Source organism: Argopecten irradians, chromosome 6 (genome assembly GCF_041381155.1).
Source record: "Argopecten irradians isolate NY chromosome 6, Ai_NY, whole genome shotgun sequence".
Classification (NCBI taxonomy): Eukaryota; Metazoa; Mollusca; class Bivalvia; order Pectinida; family Pectinidae; genus Argopecten; species Argopecten irradians.
The window spans coordinates 17,765,467-17,787,305 of NC_091139.1; the positions used below are offsets into that span (position 1 = coordinate 17,765,467).

Consider the following 21,839-nt stretch of genomic DNA (forward strand, 5'->3'; position numbering starts at 1 on the left):
TTGCATTTGAATTTCAACTTAAATACCGAATTTCAAAAAAATGTGTCGTTTCATTTTCTTTATTTTTGTCCACATAATTAGACAGTTATTTGTGTTACAATGAAAGAATATAAAAAATTGACCGCGGAATTTTCGAGTAAATTAGCCTTTCTATACCCCTACCCCCTAAAAAAAATGACTTTTTTCCACAATTATATTATTAGACCGAAATCTAGCGGTAATATTTTTATAATTCTACATCGTAAAAGGCGGAGCCCTGCAGGTAGGGCGTTAGAATTGTACCTGCTGCCCCTATTGCATGATCGTAAAAGGCGACTAAGTTTAGGATCTTATCTTTTCTTTTCTTCCTAACTGACTTTATCTTTCCTAATGCCTTCCTTGGCACCGCCTCACTTTTGGCCTTGCGTTGAGCGTTCGCCCCTGTGAGGAAGGCTCTGGGTTCTGTCCCCTGGCCGAGACACACCAAAGTCTATAAAAATGGTAGTTTCTGCTCCTGCTTAGCGCTCAGCAAACAGGGAGTGGGACGACTGGTTCGCCCGTTGTCAGTATAATGTGACCGGGTGGGGTGTGTGTTGCTTGGTGTCTTCGGTGGCATGCTTCAGTGATATAGCACTATAAAAAGGGCAATAGTTCCACTATACAAGAAGACATAACATGAATTTACCGCAGTCTCCCAAAACATGCACCTCGCACAACATACACGCAACACACCGCATACATGGGAGGCCGTCCTTACATGACCATAGCTGTTAATAGGACGTTAATTAATCAAACAAACAATCGTAAAAGGCGACTAAATTTAGGATCTTATCTTTTCTCTTCTTCCTAACTGACTTTATCTTTCCTAATGCCTCCCTTGGCACCGCCTCACTTTTGGCCTTGAGTTGAGCGTTCGCCCCCGTGAGGAAGGCTCTGGGTTCTGTCTATATAAGTCTATAAAAATGTAGTTTCTGTTCCTGCTTAGCGCTCAGCATAACTGGAGTGGGACGGATGACTGGTTCGCCCGTTGTGAGAATAATGTGACCGGGTGGAGTGTGTTGCTGGGTGTCTTCGGTATCATACTTGAGTGATATAGCACTATAAAAAGGGCAACAGTATCACTATACAAGAAGCACAACATGAATATACCAGTATCCCAAAACACGAACCTCGCATAACACAGCACAACATGGCCGAGACACACCAAAGTATTTATAAGTGGTAGTGTCAGACATGGATGCCTGTAAGCCATTTCTTGCCAATTGTTAACTTATAAGACAATGACTAATTACCACTGTTTGCAACATAGATATTTGTATAAAATTAATCAAATATCGCTTTATTCAGATCAAAAACCAATGACGATATATTTTCATTTTTTAAATTTTCTGTTTGTGGCAGTTGAGGAAAAGTGGCTTTCAATTTGGAATTTCTGGGTAGCACAGCCCCGGCTTATGCTACAAACTCGCTTCCGACTAGTTTTACTTCCGCCGGTTTGTAACCTCCAACGTCAACATGTCCTGGATTACGTCATATAAAATCCAAGGTTTCTAGCTGATCTGCATTTGCCCATACCTGGGTTGTATATACTCTCAAATCTGCTGAATCACGCTATATCTCTTTTTCTTTTTTTCCCAGTAAACACTGGTAGTTGCACATTGGCCCTGGGATGTCTTGTCTATGTTTCTATGCTGGGTGATAGATCAGTAGACGTATTCGTATTCAATTTTCTCTAGTGTCTGCCAAAACTTGCATCTCGCAATTCATACATGCAACAGTTCCACTATACATGAATACTAATACACTAACAACATGAATATACCGCAGTCTCCCAAAACACGCACCTCGCACAACATACACGCAACACTGCATATCTTGGAGGCCGTTTTACATGACCATAGCTGTTAATAGGACGTTAATTAAACAAACATACATTCACACAAGACACTGCATCCACGCGATGGCGTTCTTAAATGACCCTGGGTCTTATTATAGATACTTACAATAAGTGGTATACGGATACGGAGACTATTTGACTTGGATCGGTCATTATACGTAATGTTTACCATCAATTCTATGAAAATCCTTAACTTCCCACATATTTTGAGACTGATTTTCAACACAGTGTTAAAAATCTATAAAGATGTCCGTATAACTATAGATCCAAAGGCCTGTTGAAGGATCGAACATCATGTTTTAAAATATTTGATACTTTTATTCACGGTTGTTCTTTATTTACGCATGTAAAAGTGCTACGTTTTTGAACCAAGTTGCTATCTTGAAGTTGAAAGGAATTCATAGAATTGATGGAAAAAATACATACATTGACAATCCCCTTTTAATACGTACCCGTTCTGTATGGTTATACTTATATCGCTTAATGTAAGTGTCCATAAAAGGACATAATACCCTTGCAGGTAGGGCGTCAGAATTGTACCTGCTGCCCCTATTTCATGATCGTAAACGGCGACTAAATTTAGGATCTTATATTTTTCTACTTCCTGATTTTTTGTTTCGGTGATATAAAAAAGACACTACATGAATATACCGCCGTCTTACCTAGTGGAGCGGCTAAGGTCGATTTTTTGGCAAATATCGTTCAAATTTTGAAGAAAGCATGAAACTTTGCATCTGACCTTTTTAGGACATAAGGTTTCAGGAAAAAAATGGACCCCAAAAAATCACGGCCCCTGGCGACCGCCATATTGGTTTTCAAAATGGCCGTCAAAAACCACCTTTCGACCCATATCTCGCGTTCTATACCAGCTAGGCCCAAATTTTAAACATCTACACCAATATTATTGACACTTAAGAACATTCTGAGAGTGTTAAACATATGTAGATGGACCGCCATTTTGTATTTCAAGATGGCCACCAACTTTGCGAGCTATATCTGTATATAAAATACGTTTAATGGCTAAGCTTACTCTAAGTAAATAAACACATGCAACATCAGGGTTCGAAATTATCGCTCGCACACTCGCCAAATGCGAGTTGGTTTTTGAAATGGCGAGTGGAAAAATAATGTACTTGCATTTTTTGGCGAGCGGTTGCATCGTTCAACTTCGTCATTTTAAATACATATATACAGCTACTTAATGTTCCAATCAATACGCCAGTCATACATTGTGTGCCAAAGTATAAAAAAATAGCCTAAATGAATCGTGAAACGAAAGCACAACGTTCAACACAAATAGTGCAACGTCTTGTCGACGCTTGTACATACCATATACTTTCAAGCGTCTCAACAACAATGACATTGATTTGGTATCGAAATATTCAGAGATATTCCGTGAAACAATCTTTCTTCCGAATGTTTCACGTAGTCTGCTAAAATGGCTGATATAACTTAAATTCTTTCAGCAAGCAAAATCGCAAAACGTAAAGCGTACACAAGATGAAAAAAGCGTAACCTGTTGATGAAAACGCTGACAGTCACAGTGAGACAGAAAGTGGCCCGTCTGCCAAAAAGCCCCAAAAACGTGCAACAACAAAGAATACAGTAACAAAATGGGAAAAGGAACTTAACATTGAATTGGAAAAAAACTTGGCGATGACCATTTGCACGTTATTGAAATATGCTGCAGTATTTGTAAAAAATATAGTGCGGACAAGACATCATCGGTAAGTGATTTTTTACACAAATTATTTTCAATATTCAGTTGATTTTCAGTGAACATTTATGAATGTAGTATTTTAATTGCTTACAATAATTCATAAACATAATCAGAGTGAGACATCAGAAATCTCATAAATTCAGTTTACTGTAATAAATAAGTTGTAATGGGTTTACAACTTGGGAATAAGGTGGGGGTGATTTTACTTGGCTCACGTACGCCCAAAGGGAAACCCCTGCCCCATTTTTCGTTTGATTTTTTTTTTTATATTTTCTTTTTGAAAATGACCATTGAAGAATACATTTATGACAAATAAAATCAGATATTGGGCATAACAGTGCATGAAATAAGGAAGAGATGTTATTTTAATTTTGTTTTACTGCGATTTAATATTATTTTCATCTGTTATAGTCTGATTCAACTCGGGATTACCTCATAAAGAATGAACGGCCATTTTCAGATTTCCCTGACTTGTTGCAATTACAAAATTTGAATGGAATCGAGATAGGTTGCACATATATTAATGACAAAGCTGGACAAGACTTTATCAACCAAATTGCATCACCATATTTTGATGACCTCAAAGGCCTTTTGGAACAGTCAAACTACTTTAGTGTCTACACTGATGGTTCAACAGTTTGTTTATTTTTACGTCCTATTAACAGCCAGTCATGTAAGGACGTGCCAGGTTTGTTGGTGGAGGAAAGCGGACAAGTCAGAAAGCGAAAAGGAAATGATATTGGTGAAGGTCCTTGATGATTTCTATCCCAAAATCAAATTCCTAAAGCTAGAGGAACCTCCATCAACAAAAGCTGAAGGAATCTTGTCAGCAATTGACAAGGCTTTTAGGGACTTTGAAATGCCAGATTGTAAACAGAAACTAGTAGGGTTTTGTTCTGATGGGGTTCTGTAATGATGGGCGAGAGGAAAGGTGTCATCAAATTATTGAAGGACAGAGGCAATGCTGATTGGATCTTGTCAGTCTGGTGCATAGCTCATCGTCTTGAGCTTGGCCCTGCAGGTAGGGCGTTAGAATTGTACCTGCTGCCCCTATTGCATGGTCGTAAAAGGCGACTAAATTTAGGATCTTATCTTTTCTCTTCTTCCTAACTGACTTTATCTTTCCTAATGCCTCCCTTGGCACCGCCTCACTTTTGGCCTTGAGCTGAGCCTTCGCCCCTGTGAGGAAGGCTCTGGGTTCTGTCCCCTGGCCGAGACACACCAAAGTCTATAAAAGTGGTAGTTTCTGCTCCTGCTTAGCGTTCAGCATACAGGGACTGGGACGACTGGTTCGCCCATTGTCAGTATAATGTGACAGGGTGGGGTGTGTTAATTGGTTTCTTCGGCGACATGCGTCAGTGAAATAGTAATATAAAAAGGTCAAGAGTTTAACTATACAAGAGGACACTACATGAATATACCGCAGTCTCCCAAAACACACCTCGCAACACACCGCATACATGGATTGGGAGGCCGTTCTTATGACCATAGCTGTTAATAGGACGTTAATTAATCAAACAAACATACAAACCCTTGAGTTAAATTGTATCGTTGTAACGCAAACACCGGTTTCCATACATATATGGATAATTGACCAGCATTTTCATGTAGGAGAAAGTCTCTTTTCACTCAGGGTAAGGAAAGATTATTTTTTAAATTCTTATGTGAATCTGAACCCAAGAAAATATGAATGCAAGCAAACAATAATATTTTAACATACCTTTATAGATTACATTTATGTCATTCTTTAAGTACGAACATACACGATACGTGGACTATTAATCGCGTTTACCGAAAATAACTTTCTGTTTTGGGAGACTGCGGTAACGCAAACGCTATCACACAATATAAGTGCAATTATGATTCTCCTTTCTTGATTTTCTGAAACTCAACAGTTCAAATGTTTGATTTATTAACGTCATATTTACAGTCGTGAAAGGACGGCCCACCATGTATGCGGTGTGTCGCGTGTATGAAGTGAGAGGTGCGATAAACTGACAACGAGTGAAACAGTCCTTCCACTCCCGGTAAGACTTTGGTGTGTCTCGGCAAATGGACAGAATTCAGTGCCTACCTCACAGGGACGAGTGTTCAACCAAAAGACTAAAAGGTGTCCCGAGAGACGTTAGGAAGAAAAGTTCTCGTTAAAATAGAAAATAGCTAAAATTTTGATAAAATCACGAAACATTTTAACTAATTATTTGAAAAAATCAAGACGTCCGGTACGTATGTCACTGCAATATAATTACAGGTAAAATATAAATAATAAAATTAGCGACAGATTTCTAGTGGAAAATTACTATATTATTCGTACATTGTATAATTACCGTTCAAGTATGGACGTTTACAATGTGTTCTACAATATATTGTACATTGTTTGTAATACAAATTTCAGAGTTGTTGATGCATACGAGCCTTGCTCATCATAGATATAAATAGACCGCTTGAAATTCCAGTTAAAATTAAGATAAATTAAAGGTAGGTTTCGCTCAATGAAATATAGACTATGAAATTTAAATTTATTCCGACATAGATATAATCTTCAGATCATTTTTAATGCATACAGCGAACGATACGGGTGGTCAATTGCCTAGCTTGACAAGGAAAATGCTCCTCTGAAAATAGAGCGAAGTCAAGCTTTACACAGAACATGACGTAGTTTTTCCAAAACGAGGCCGCATCAACACACGGAAGCGTGCAACAAAAAGTCAGAAAGCAGTGACAGTGTTGCCACGGCATGTTCAGTAAAAAAACAACATTAAATTGCATATTCAGTGAAAATATAACAACCTTACAACGAAGTGTGATGGACTGTTTATACATATCATATCATTTAAAACACTTCATGTTACTTACATACGCTTGCTAGCTTAGTACATTTATCTAGTTAGTCTGCCCACAGGTGTTCGTTTCTAATATAAGTATAAGTATAATACTGGGTCAAGGTCTATAACTCGGCCGGCCATATAACACTACCCAATTTCAGAAAAAGTATGATTATTAACCAACCGTATAGGATATATAATAATAGGAATACTCTCAATCGACAGCCAGATAATTTATCTTTATTTTGGTATATGATACAATATATATCATGCCGTATAAATGTCACTAGGTATCCAAAAACATCGAAAAAACATCAGATTTCAACTGGTCGGACACTGTGGTGTCCTCCGATGAACACGCCAGGGCTCTAATGGGTAGCTCAAAAACCACTGCATGTCAACACTTCAGCGTCATAAGAATGAAAGTTTGGTAGAAAACAAACTTACCGGTTAGTAAATCCCTGGATAAATACCATCCATTTGCCTAACGTAGCCCTTTGAAATTTCCGATTGAAAAAAATTATGTCTCTAGCCGCCATGTAAGTATGTGTGCAGTAGATTTGTTTTGTCGGCGTTGATTAGCTCTCGAAAATTAATTGACCAATCAACGCCGAGAAAACAAATGTACTACACACATATCAACATGACGGCTAGAGACACACATTTTTTTCAATCGGAAATTTCAAAAGGCTGTATTGCGCAAATGGATGGTACATAGATAAACACTAACATACCTGTAAGTTTGTTTTTTACCAAACTTTAATTCCTATGAAGCTGAAGTGTTGACATGCAGTGGTTTTTGAACTACCCATTAGAGCCCTAGCGTGTTTATCGGAGGACACCACAGTGTCCGACCAGTTGAAATCTGGCTGTTTTCCGATGTTTCTGGATACCTAGTGACATTTATACGGCATGATATATATTGTATCATATACCAAATTAAAGATAAATTATCTGGCTGTCGATTGAGAGTATTTCTATTATTATATCCTATACGGTTGGATAATAATCATACTTTTTCTGAAATTGGGTAGTGTTATATGGCCGGCCGAGTTATAGACCTTGACCCAGTATTATACTTAACGAACACCTGTGGTCTGCCACTGTATGTGCGCTGGCATATGTTTTGAAATTTAACTCACCACGTGGTCACGAGTCTTAACAGAATTCGGGCAAGTTCCGCTTAAGATGTGGGCTCTGTTTATTCTATTGTTACATGCCATCTCTGGATTTCATTCCTTAGTGGTGTCATTGGGTGCTACCGATTGCATTCCATTCTAATTTCCTCATCTTTGTGGGGATTCAGATACATTTTTTCTCACACGCTTTCGTTCAGCCATTTTGTGTACTTTTAGTGCGTAACAATGCGCATGCGCGAAACTTCGACAACAGAATCTAGCGCAGCTTCATTTGCAAACTACTCTGTCTGGCTGACAATCGTAATAAATCAAGGATTTCCTTCAATTTTGTATTCAAGACACATTTATTCAATTTCATACGCATAAAGAAACTCAATTGAGGTTAGTTTTAATATGTTTTTTTTCATCTTTTCTTGTACCTGCTGCCCCTATTGCATGATCGTAAAAGGCGACTAAATTTAGGATCTTATATTTTCTCTTCTTCCTAACTGACTTCATCTTTCCTAATGCCTCCCTTGGCACCGCCTCACTTTTGGCCTTGGGTTGAGCGTTCGCCCCTGTAGATGAGGAAGGCTCTGGGTTGCTTGGTGTCTTCGGCGGCATGCTTCAGTGATATAGCACTATAAAAAGGGCAACAGTTCCACTATACAAGAAGACACAACACTAACATACCGCAGTCTCCCAAAACACGCACCTCGCACAACATACACGCAACACACCGCATACATGGGAGGCCGTCCTTACATGACCATAGCTGTTAATAGGACGTTAATAAATCAAACAAACAAACAAATCTTCCGTTTATTGGATTTTACAAAAAAAAAAACATGTATTTGGTTGGGCGAAACCTACCTTCAAGTTCCAATTAAGTTAAATTCGGGCAGTGTTCATAAAGGCATTAGAAAAAAGATATTGAAGAAGAGACGATCAAAACTCGTTAAAAGTAAGACCCTAGGGAAACCTTGATATGAAATTTGAGACAGATCTCTTCATAAATGAAAAAAATACGGGCCTAGGGGCACCTGGTTATGAATGTTTGTTTGTTTGATTATTTTTAAGATCTATGAATAGCCAGGATCATATAAGGATGGCCTCCATGTATGCAGTGTGTAGGGTGTGTAAAGTGCATGGTGCGTGTTTTGGAAGACTGCTCTATGTTCGTGTAGTGTCTTCTAGTATAGTGGAACTCTTCCCTTTTTCATTGTACTATAACACTGAAGCATACTGACAACGGGCGAACCAATCGTCCCACTCCCGTATGCTGAGCGCTAAGCAGGAGCAGAAACTTTGGTGTGTCGCGGCCAGGGGACAAAACCCAGAGCCTACCTCACAGGGGCGACCACTCGTATGATAATATTCTAAATTTAGTCGCCTTTTACGATCATAGCACTATAAAAAGGGAACAGTTCCACTATACAAGAAGACACAACATGAAAATACCGCAGTCTCCCAAAACACGCACCTCGCACAACATACACGCATCACACTGCATACATGGGAGCCCGTCCTTACATGACCATAGCTGTTAATAGGACGTTAATTAATAAAACAAACAAACGATCATGCAATATGGGCAACGGTTCTCAAGCCACATTAATTTCATGGTAAAGAATACTGTCTAGGCAACACTTCATTCAGTTCAATAATACAATAATACTTAAGTCACAGCTGTAAATTAATAGAATATACAAAATTAAAATTTTAGCACTTCTGATTTGAAACTTTTGAAAATTATGTCAAAGAATATCTTTAATTGGCCAACACATCTTAACGTCAAGGCTCTGTTCTCAAGCGATATTAATTTCAAGTCTATATCAAAGATGCTCCACCGCTGACAAATGGTTGTTGTTCACTATCAAAAACAGAAGCAGACGATTTAGTATTTTTCTTCAGTTACAAAAGTTTCTTCTTTACACCATTACCACCATTGAAATATTTGAGCTTATAATTTTACTTCAAGTTAGAAATATGAAAAATAATTAATTGCATCCCGAAAAAATTCCGTGGCACTATATCCTGTATGGAATGAAGTACTGATTTGGCATGCACCAAAAGCAAAAATAAATTATTTTATATTACTTTGTGTGTTAATTAGACATATATATATACACACGATTAACCACCAATTATTGTTCAAAAGATGAATACCAATTATGCTCTGTCGGCCTGTGGAGAATCTTTAAAGAATGCTGTTCAGGCAACGCTTTACTCGTTTATATATCAATAATTATCACCATATGCAAACTAAATAGATACACAGAATAAAATTGAACCACTTCTAATTAAAAAAAGCCATGTCGATGTAAGGACGGCCTCCCAAGCATTGCGTGTACATGTATGAAGTGAGCAGTGCGTGTGTTGGGAGACTGTGGTATATTCGTGTTTTTTGGCCTTCTTGTGAGCGCCAGCCCCTGTAAGGTAGGTTCTGGGTTGTCATGACCGAGACACACCAAAGTCTTTCAAAGTAAACAGGAAACGAGTCAAATTTTGGGGTCAAATAGGCTAAAATTTCAAAAATCTCCTTCTGAAATACTTCTTTGTCCCTGTTAGTTAGACGCTGGGTTTCTCTCCCATGACCGAGACGCACTAAAGTCTATAAAAGTGATACCCGTTGTCAGTATAATGTGACTGAATGAGATGTGTTGCTTGGTGTGTTCTACAGCATGCTTCAGTGATTTAACACTATAAATAGTGTCCAGTCTCGCCAGAAATACACGACAGAAAAGTTGTGTGTGGCTGTTGAAGCTGTTCGGCAGAAGAAAAAAAAACTTTAATTAAAGATGCTCCACCGCCGACGGAGCATAAATGATATTCATTATTTTAACAATAATTGGTGTATTATCGTGTATATATATGTCTAATTAACACAAAAAATAATATAAAATAATTTATTTTGCCGTTGGTGCATGCGCAATCAGTACATCATTCCATATAGGATATAGTGCAGTGGAATTTTTTCGGGATGCAATTAATTATTTTTCATATTTTTAACTTGAAGTAAAATTAGAAGCTCAAACTTTTCAATGTTGGTACTGGTGTAAAGTAAGTAACTTTTGTAACTGAAGAAAAATACCAAATCGTCTGCTCCTGTTTTTGATAGTGAAAAAATACCATTTGTCAGCGGTGGAGCATCTTTAAGAAAACTTGAGTTCCTGTGATGACAATACAGGACAGAGTGAAGGGGAAAACAGACGATAGGTGGTATTTAAGGAGTAAAGTCTTGTTCTGGTGGTTCTATCGAATGATAACGTTGAGTAGGGTATTGATATTCGCGGTCCATGAAACAAATATCGATACCCTACTCAACTTTATCCTTCGATAGAACCACCAGAAAGAGACTTTATTCCTTATATTTACAGTCTTAACCATTATTAACATAGCTTAAAATTTACTATATTTAGTGTTTATGGCAATTAAAACACTAAACTTGACTTGTACCATTCGGCTCCGACAGGCATTTGGAACAGCCACCCGAAGTGGTGGAAATTCCCGCCAAATTATCAATGAACATTCAATTAAAACGAGTTCCATTTTGATGATTTTGGTTTGTTTGTTTAATTAACGTCCTATTAACAGCTATAAGCATATATCTGGGGTTTTTCCTATATGAAACTATATATAAATCATTTTATTTACCTGATGTGAAAATTTCCATAGTATAAAACTGCTTTATTAAAATCTATTGCGTCGTATGATTACACACTCTTACACAATTCATACGTGACATGATATTCAACGAAGTTGTAAAACGGCGTCCGATTCAAATCGCCTGTGTCAAGGCCGGTGTGACGAGTTCTAATTTGACCAGTTCACGTTTAAAATAACTTGAATACTGTGATGTTTAAATGGTTGCATGTCCGGATTTTGGAGGTTTTCAAATGAATCGGACGTCGTTTCGAGGAACATAGGACAAAGTTACAATAACAGGTAGGCCCACTACTGTAAACATTTACTATAGCGCTCTCAGAATGTTAGCATATATTTGTATTGTTGTTTGAAACACTTCAATAAATATCAGAGATATCCATTGCAAGTATCGTAAAGCTACAACTGTAGGATGCTGTTTTAATATGTCGAAATACCCAAACGTACATTGTATGTAAGGCCTACTCTCGTCGATTCACAGCAGATAGCGGAGAGGACTTATCAGTCCCCTGAAGTGAATGTTTGTTTGTTTGTTTGTTTGATTAATTAACGTCCTATTAACAGCTATGGTCATGAATGTATTGCAGTGTCGTGCTACTAGTAAAATATCGTTTTGGTTAAACTTATTCAACTCAAATACTGTTATTGTCCTGACATCTTTTATCAATTTGCATGCAACGGAAATGTTATAGTACAAATAGTATAGTAGTCTACATGTTGTATCGAACAACGCAGCGTAGCCGACACAACATGTAAACATTGCGACGTCATTAGAATGTTTGTTTGTTTGTTTTGTTTGTTTGATTAATTAACGTCCTATTAACAGCTATGGTCATGTAAGGACGGCCTCCCATGAATGCGGTTTGTTGCGTGTATGTTGTGCGAGGTGTGTGTTTTGGGAGACTGCGGTATATTCGTGTTGTGTCTTCTTGTATAGTGGAACTGTTGCCCTTTTTATAGTGCTATATCACTTGGGAGGCCGTCCTTACATGACCATAGCTGTTAATAGGACGTTAATTAATCAAACAGACAAACAGAGGCTATATCACTGAAGCATGCCGCCGAAGACACCAGGCAACACACCCCACCCGGTCACATTATACTGACAACGGGCAAACCAGTCGTCCCACTCCCGTTATGCTGAGTGCTGCAAAACTGTACATTGTAAAACACTGTATATTAATCACACGCACGGAAGCATTGCTAAAAGAGATACGGTTGTAACATGAACAATGTAATTTTTCTACATTTGTATTTACACACGTACATGTATATCTATATGTGTGTTCAAACCTATTTTGATACATATTCCTCGAACGTACGATCGGTAGGCTACTGAAAACACCCAACACTGATACGGACCGTTACAAATTCATCCGCGCGGCTCCAAACTGCGCGTGACATACTCAATCTATCGAGAAATAATGTTGAATAGCCTTTGATTTAAATCAACGGTGGCCCTGCAGGTAGGGCGTTAGAATTTTACCTGCTGCCCCTATTGCATGATCGTAAAAGGCGACTAAATTTAGGATCTTATCTTTTCTCTTCTTCCTAACTGACTTTATCTTTCCCAATGCCTCCCTTGGCACCGCCTCACTTTTGGCCTTAAGTTGAGCGTTCGCCCCTGTGAGGAAGGCTCTTGGTTCTGTCCCCTGGCCGAGACACACCAAAGTCTATAAAAGTGGTAGTTTCTGCTCCTGCTTAGCGTTCAGCATACAGGGAGTGCGTTGTCAGTAAAATGTGACCGGGTGGGGTGTGTTGCTTGGTGTCTTCGGCGGCATGCTTCAGTGATATAGCACTATAAAAAGGGCAACAGTTCCACTATACAAGAAGACACAACACGAACATACCGCAGTCTCCCAGTACACTCACCTCGCACAACATACACGCAACACACCGCATACATGGGAGGCCGTCCTTACATAACCATAGCTGTTAATAGGACGTTAATAAATCAAACAAACAAAATAAATCAACAGGCTTTATACTGACAATTCACCACTGACTGTAAATATTTATATATATATATGCTTTATATTATTGACAGAACATCAGACTTATATGATACCACTCAATATCTTTTTTAAATAAAGAAGATATTGCCGCTTACAGACAACTGTCTATCTAGTGAAACCAGCCTACCAGGGCGGTCCTTACTGGACAGTGCGACATCACTTGTCGCAGGACGATGACCTAATTTAGTCACTATGACCAGGCTACACATGTAAATTTATTGCTATCATAGCGATATATAATAGCTACCCAAATTAGTAGCGATACAAAACTGGCGAAAAACAACATTTTTGGAGATAAAATCGCTTGCGCTTAAAACCGACTCCTGAAACTTGCAGTTGTTGTTTATAACGATCATTTAAACATATTGCAACCAGTTTATAATTTCATAATTTTGATTGGCGTTATGCCTTAGAAGATTTGTGCAAAATTTCATCGAATTTGCTTCGGCAGTGTTAAAGAAGAAGTCGAAAATGTAAATAATTTACTAGCACACGAAGCACGACGACGGACTAAAAACGATTATTAGAGATCACTTGAAACTTTTCTCGGGTGACCTTAAAATACATATCCTTGTAACGAGTGTTAGGCAAACTTAATGACTCGTGAAATATACTTGGTCCAGTACTTTTCCATGGATGTAATCTAATATTGTCAATAATATGTTTCAGACGTTATGCTTTCTGAGTCCGATCTATGGGAAAATGCTTAATCATTAAAATCTTAAAAATCGTCCATTCAGTGTGTATAGGAGATGGAAACCATAAAAAAATCTTTCTTTAACTTAACATCAAGGATACATGATCAAAATAATTCATATTGCATCGCTTCAAGGACCATATAAGGTATGTTTCATTCACGCATTGGTTAAACCTCAGTAACATGTATAATTTTTAATCGATATGTTCACACTAATTACACATTCTGGAAACACATATTAACACATCTTTTGTTATTCTGACAATACTTATCCTTTGGCTAGCTGATTATTTCCAGGTTGCACGTTAAAGTTACTTCTCAATCGATATAAGAAAACGTGGTTGATAATGTAGCTCAAATCTCAAGATAACAATTTGAACATCATTAATAAATGCATTGTATTACGACGCTGCTTGAGGATAGGATATTTATCCGAAATGTAATAATTAGCTTGCTTGCTTGGCATGCTTCAGTGATATAGCACTATAAAATGGGCAATAGTTCCACTATACAAGAAGACATAACATGAATTTACCGCAGTCTCGCACAACATACACGCAACACACCGCATACATGGGAGGCCGTCCTTGCATGACCATAGCTGTTAATAGGACGTTAATTAATCAAACAAACAAACAATGCTTGCTTGGATGGTTAAAAAAGCGAAACGCCCTATCCTATCAACAGTCCAGGTAATTTCAGGACGGCTACCTCTGTGTTTTCTGTGTAAATATATGTATGTTTCGAGCGCTTTTTAGCTCGCCTATTCGAAGAATAGGGGGGGTGTTGTCACCCCGGCGTCGGCGTCCCATTTCACGTTAATGTTTTTGAGCAAGTTTCTGTTTCGTCGATTTTTTTAAGCTTAAGTAATCATAAATGTTTATGATTTTATTTTCCTAATGTGTATCGATGCTGAACGTGATAATACAACCAATTTGGGGCCCTTTAGGGGTTTTTTGAGTCTGTTAATTTGTCATATTTCCATGTTGAAGTTTTTGAGCAATTTTCTATTTTGTCTATTGTTTAAGCTTAAGTCATCATAAATGTTTATGATTTTATTTTTCTAATGTGTATGGATGCTGAACGTGATAATACAACCAATTTGGGGCCCTTTATGGTTTTTTTTGAGTCTGTTAATTTGTCATATTTCCATGTTAAAGTTTTTGAGCAATTTTCTATTTTGTCTATTGTTTAAGCTTAAGTCATCATAAATGTTTATGATTTTATTTTCCTAATGTGTATGGATGCTGAACGTGATAATACAACCAATTTGGGGTCCTTTAGGGGGTTTTTGAGTCTGATAATTTGTCATATTTCCATGTTTAAATAGTAAATACTTGAACATCAACTTCTTCTGAATAGGCGAGCTTTGTTGTTCTCCAACAGCTCTTGTTTGTAATAACTGGATTCTTATAATTTCCATAGTGATGTATCAATGACATATTTCGCCAAGGTAACAACACAGCACATCTCACTCGGTCACATTACATGGCCTTTATTTGTTTTGAGGTTAAACTAACGTCATATTAATATCGCCATTGTAAGAACCTCCTCCCGTCTTGCGGTGTATTGTGTGTATGAAGGGCTAGTGAACGTTTGAGAGAATGTGATATATTCCCGTTGTAACTTCTTGTAATAGAGTTTTACTTTAAGAATTTAACGTATCTTCACGAATTATATAACGTTTACGGGTACAAATTGTAATTGTAAAAGATAAAGTCAGTTTGGAAGAAGAGAAAAGATAAGATCCTACATTTAGTCGCCTTTTACGATCATGCAATAGGGGCAGCAGATACAATTCTAACGCCCTACCTGCAGGGCCAATCAAAATCCAAGATGGCTGCCTGTCGGCCATTTTTTTGACCGATCAGTCCCAAAATGCAATATGCACAACTAGGGCCCCAGGGGAACCTACATGTGAAATTTGAAAAAGATCCCTTCAGTCCTTTCTGAGAAATAGCGGTAACAAGAATTGTTAACGGACGGACGGACCACGGACGAAAGGCGATTTGAATAGCCCACCATCTGATGATGGTGGCAGATGGTGGGCTAAACATTTACACTGTACATAAATACAAAGCCAAATAACTTACGTTAGACCACCAGTGGGCGGAGCTTAACTGGCCATTGTGACGTCACTTATTACAGTATGAATGGGCTTATAACTCTGACAAGATTTCCGCCGATACAGACGTCACTCGCTTTTCCTTGTGAATTCATCATTATTTTCATGGACATCTTGGACTACTATGCCAACGTTCCCTTAGTTTAATATTCAAATGTTCTATTTCGTATTGGTTTTCTATTGTCAGTGTCACCAAAGTTCACTGACATGCACAGTGATAGTCGGCAGACTTTTCTTTTCGTCATTGTGCTTTCCATCACGGTGACACGGTAACTTACGCCTTGCCGTAAAACGTTTTGGCGAATAAGGCGAGATGGCAGTACTTGGAACCAAAACCGGAAATTCCGGATAATGCGATAAAATAAATTATTTAATCTAAGAACACAGTAACACATTTTTTGAGTCGGTAAATCCCAAACAAACAATATTTTAATTTTGGCCTTATGATAGCAGTGAAAGAATGGAATAATGGGTTAACATTCAAAGGTGTACGGATATACACAGATCTACTCCATTATCTTAAATTTAGTCGCTATTTACGATCATGCAATATGGGCAGCATGTCCATTCCTACGCCCTACCTTCTCGGCCAATAGTTCCTCTATTACACAAAGTCTATAAAAGTGGTAGTTTCTGCTCCTGCTTAGCGTTCAGCATACAGGGACTGGGACGACTGGTTCGCCCGTTGTCAGTATAATGTGACCGGGTGGGGTGTGTTGCTTAGTGTCTTCGGCGGCATGTTTCAGTGATATAGCACTATAAAAAGGGCAACAGTTCCACTATACAAGAAGACACAACACGAACATACCGCAGTCTCCCAGTACACTCACCTCGCACAACATACACGCAACACACCGCATACATGGGAGGCCGTCCTTACATGACCATAGCTGTTAATAGGACGTTAATTAATCAAACAAACAAACAAATGGATTTTGATAGTTAAAGTTTGTTACCGATAATTCTCAGAAAGTACTGAAGGGATCTTTCTCAAATTTCATACGTAAGTTTCCCTGGGACCATAGTTGTGCATAATGAATTTTGGGACCGATTGTTCAACAAAATGGCCGACCGACGGCCATCTTGGATTTTGATAATTAAATTTTGTTACCGCTATTTCTCAGAAAGTACTAAAGGTATCTTTTTTTAAATTTCACATGTAGGTTTCCCTAGGACCCTAGTTGTGCATATTGCATTTTGGGACCGATCGGTCAACAAAACGGCGGACAGATGGCCATCTTGGATTTTGATAATTAAAGTTTGTTACCGCTATTTCTCAGAAAGTACTGAAGGGATCTTTCTCAAATATCATATGTAGGTTCCCCTAGGACCCAAGTTGTGCATATTGCATTTTGGGACCGATCGGTCTCCAAAATGGCCAACCAGCGGCCATCTTGGGTTTTGATAGTTAAAGTTTGTTACCGCTATTTCTCAGAAAGTACTCAAGAGATATTTCTCAAATTTCATATGTAGGTTCCCCTGGGGCCCTGGTTGTGCTTATTGCATTTTTGGACCGATCAATCAACAAAATGGCTGCCAGGCGGCCATCTTTGATTTTGATAGTTAAAGTTTGTTATTGCTTTTTCTCGGAAAGTACTGGAGGGATCTCTCTCAAATTTCATATGTAGGACCCAAGTTGTGCATATTGCATTTTGGGACCGATCAGTGAACAAGATGGCCACCTGGCAGCCATATTTGATTTTGATAGTTAGAAACTGTTACCGCTATTTCTCAGAAAGCACTGAATGGATTTGTCTCAAGTTTCATAGAGGAGATTTCAGAAAAGATGGCGTGACGTCACAGAAAGTTTACATCCGGGTCCTCAAAGGTACAAACACAATATGGCGACTGATAAAAACAATAACAGATACGTACATCCAATCTTCATAATCGATACTTTGACAAAAGTTTACGCTTTCATACTTGCAAATTCTGATTTTGAAATGGTTTCTTATTGTTTTACAGGTTACGGATGTTAACATTTTTATATTTTCATTTGTTTATTGCTAAATTTTAGTGTCGAAGCCACCTATCGAAGCGCTGCCGGGCCATCACACGTAGGCCTACCCGATTTTGTCCATACGTATAATTTCAGGTTGTGAAAAGGTGTTTATGAAAAGATGATCTATTTTAATGTATAATGTTTCTGTTATACATGAAACACTGTTCACAATACGATATGATATAAACAAAACGTGAACCACTCGTGTATGGCTTCGTCGCTGGTAGATCACCGCAGGCCACAGCATTGTTGGGGAAATAAATCATATTAATAATTACCAACACTTTTATCTCAAAAAGTACTTGTTTAAGATATATATTCGTTATTTAATATGTACATGTTGTTTTAATGGAATACTCTTTATCATAACAAAATTACGAATAGTAATTATACTACTGTTTTACACGTACACGTATGGCTGACGATCTCGTAAAATGATATGGCGATCTCGTAAAATAATATTTTTAATATTTCATTTTCAGCCGCTTTTATGCCATGGACTGCCGGCTGTGTTAAGTCTCAAACTGAAGTGGTATTACTTTTAGATAATTGGAATACATATTAGGTAGACTTCATTTAAATTGATATAATTTACAGATCGTAGTACTGTAAATGCCGACCAGGATACATTGCGCACGGCTTCGAGAATCCTAAATACTCAAAGTTTTGTTTAAAAATATGATAAAAAGAACCTACAAACTGACTCATTTGTATGTTGTAAACTAAATCCTAAAATTGATGACAAAAAATAACCAGAATACGTAATTTAATGACACTGAAAATGGACGAAATTCGGGTTCTCGGCTGTACTGTAATGGCTGCCGTGGGCTTGGGGTAATCTACGAAAGCAAATGTTTAATTTTGCACTAATCACACATCGTAAAGTGTTTTATCGAGGAACACTTCGAAAACAGTAATTGCTTATAATTATATTTTGAGGGACTTTGAGTTTGATTTGTAATATCAAGTTGATATTTGCAATATATCTGTCAAGGTTTATACGTAATGGCGACCGTGTTTTCTCGTAGCGGTCGAAAATGGAGTATAAACAGAGTAAAATATATGAATACTATAAGTTTAAATATATATATTATTATAAAATATTTTTATTTACACTTTTTGAAATGTAAATAACGCAATAGTTCTCGGATTGGCGCACTATTTATTACAATAAAATGTTAACAAACATCGCAAGCGGCTGTGTTCCAATGTACAATGTTTATGTGTACAGATATAAGAGTTGTACCTTTGAGCGCCCGGATGTACCTTTGTGTGACGTCATCGCCATCTTTTCTGAAATCTAACTGATTTCAATGTATTTTGTTTCTGTTATACATGAAAAAGATGTTCACAATACTATTTAATATAAATATAACGAATGTGGACCACCTGGCCAGACCACGGCCGCTCGTGCATGGCTTCGCTGGTAGATCACCTCGGGCCACAGCCCATAGTTGGGAAATTAATAATATTAATACGTAATTACCAACACATATCTCAATAAGTACTTGTAAAATATATATTTCGTTATTTTCCATGTATATCTTGTTTTAAAGGAATGGTATAAGCCACTGTGTTACACGTAAATGCAGATCTATATGTACATGTACGTGCACGTACAGTATGGCTGCCGATATCTCGAAAAAATAAAATGGTGAAATCGTTCAATTTCATGCTGTAGAGAGTTTTTTTTAATTTTTGGTCACTTTTATTCCATGGGCTGCTATGTGAAGTCCCACATTGAAGTGATATTACTTTTAAATAATTTGAATACATGTTAGATGGACTACAATATAGCTAGATCGTAGTACTGTAAATGCCGACCAGGACACATTGCGCACGGCTTCGAGAATCCTAAATTACTCGAAGTTTTGTTTCAAAATATTATAAAAAGTAACTATAAACTGACTCATTTGTATGTCATTAACTAAATTCCAAAATTTCTGACGAAAAAGTTATCCAGAATACGTAATTTTGTGACTCTGAAAAATGACGAAATTCGGGATATCGGCAGTACTGTACGTAATGGCTGCCGTGCGCTTGGGGTAAATTTTAGTTTGGTCATAATCACACATCGTAAGGTGTTTACCAAGTAAGACTTAGACAACAGTAATCGCTTATTAAAATGTCATTATGATATTTCGGGCAACTTGGAATTAAATTTATAATTTCAAGCTGATATTTTTAATATTCTGTCAATGTTTATACGTAGGTCTAATGGCGACCTTGTTTTTTTCTCGTGGCGGTCGAAAATGGAGTATAAACAGAGTAAAATATATGAATGCCAGATGTTTATATTTACCTAATATTGTTAAATATTATTATTTAAACTTTTAAAAATTGAAATAACGCAATAGTTCTCTGATTGCCGTACTATTTATTACAATAAAATGTAAACAGACATCTCAAGCGGCTGTGTTCCCACATGTTTATGTGTACAGATATACGGAGTTGTACCTTTGAGCGCCCGGATGTACCTTTGTGTGACGTCATCGCCATCTTTTCTGAAATCTCCTATTAGGTTCCCCTAGTTTTGCATTTTGCTTTTGATAACTGATTAGTCAACAAGATAGCCGACCGGCCGCCATCTTGGATTTTTATAGTTATCGCTATTTGTCAGAAATTACTGAAGGGATATCTCTCAAATTCCATGCGTAGGTTCCCCTTGGGCCCTAGTTGAGCATAGTACCTTTGGGATCGATCGGTCAACAAGATGGCCAACCGGCTGCTATCTTGGATTTCACCGCTGTTTCTCAGAAAGTAATGAAGCGATCTGTCTAAAATTTCGTATATATGTAGTATGTTTGAAAAAGTTTGAAAAGCAGGGAAAAGATTCCTCTTTTCATTGTCAGACATAGATCATTCTTTGGTGGGCGCCAAGATCCCTCTGGGATCTCTTGTTAATTAACGTTTCTTCTTCATTTTCTGACGGATCCTTATATGTCATACACCAAAACGGAGATTTGTTTATTCCCTTTCTAATGATGCCTTCCAGTTTTCACTGTCATTTCTTTGTCGATAGTTATCAACTTACTTGTATTTGTTTTACTACATGTCTCTACGAAGCAAAAGCCAATATTTAGACCACCAGTGGCCTAATCTATTGTTCTGACCAGTGTTGTGTCAGCCCGAATGGCCCTATTCCATCCACATATTGACGAGTCTATAGAGGTTACCACAAACTTCGACCTCCTCGTTGAATTACATTACGTTCAATATAAAAGCATTTTTGAGCGATGATGAAATCACGTCAGGGAAGAATTTTTTTAAGTCTCCTGATGAACAGCCAAAACCTCATGAAATCACTGCCACTTCGTCAACATGGTGAATGCTTTCCAGGTATTTATCAATTCAATATATATTTTGTTTAATGTTTTGGAAAATGCCTTGTATGCTTTGAAAGATCTTTGAATTGACACAAATTAATTTTGTCATAATTCAACTTCGTTTTGGATATATTAGATATTTTCATTCTGCTGTAGAGTCTTAGTAGCCTGCATGACAAAAATGGACCGAGACATGTACACACAGATAGTTGCACACAAATGTGTACCATCGATACAAAACAATTCCAACCATAAAATGGATATTCTTCAAACTTGATGAGTGTGTGTACTATTGTCCAATGATGCACTTTGTCGTGTCCTTATTGCGAATTGTGAGTTATATGACCCTGGGGTCTCACGTTTCCCCCTGGGGAGGGGGTCAAGTTTACTATAGTTTATATAGGGAATAACACATTTATGAGCATTTTTTGCTCAATTTTCATAGGAAATGAGTCAAACTTGTTTAGAA

General features: G+C 37.6%; 1 protein-coding gene across 1 annotated transcript in view; it reads left to right on the top strand.

Annotated features, from left to right (window-relative positions):
• The first annotated feature begins 11,288 nt into the window (after positions 1-11,288).
• Positions 11,289-21,839, top strand: part of LOC138325200 (excitatory amino acid transporter 1-like) — a 38,201-nt gene continuing 27,650 nt past the window's right edge. Inside the window, exon 1 of the mRNA XM_069270686.1 lies at positions 11,289-11,487. The gene's annotated coding sequence lies outside the window, so the exon portion shown is untranslated. The remainder of the gene's footprint in view (positions 11,488-21,839) is intronic.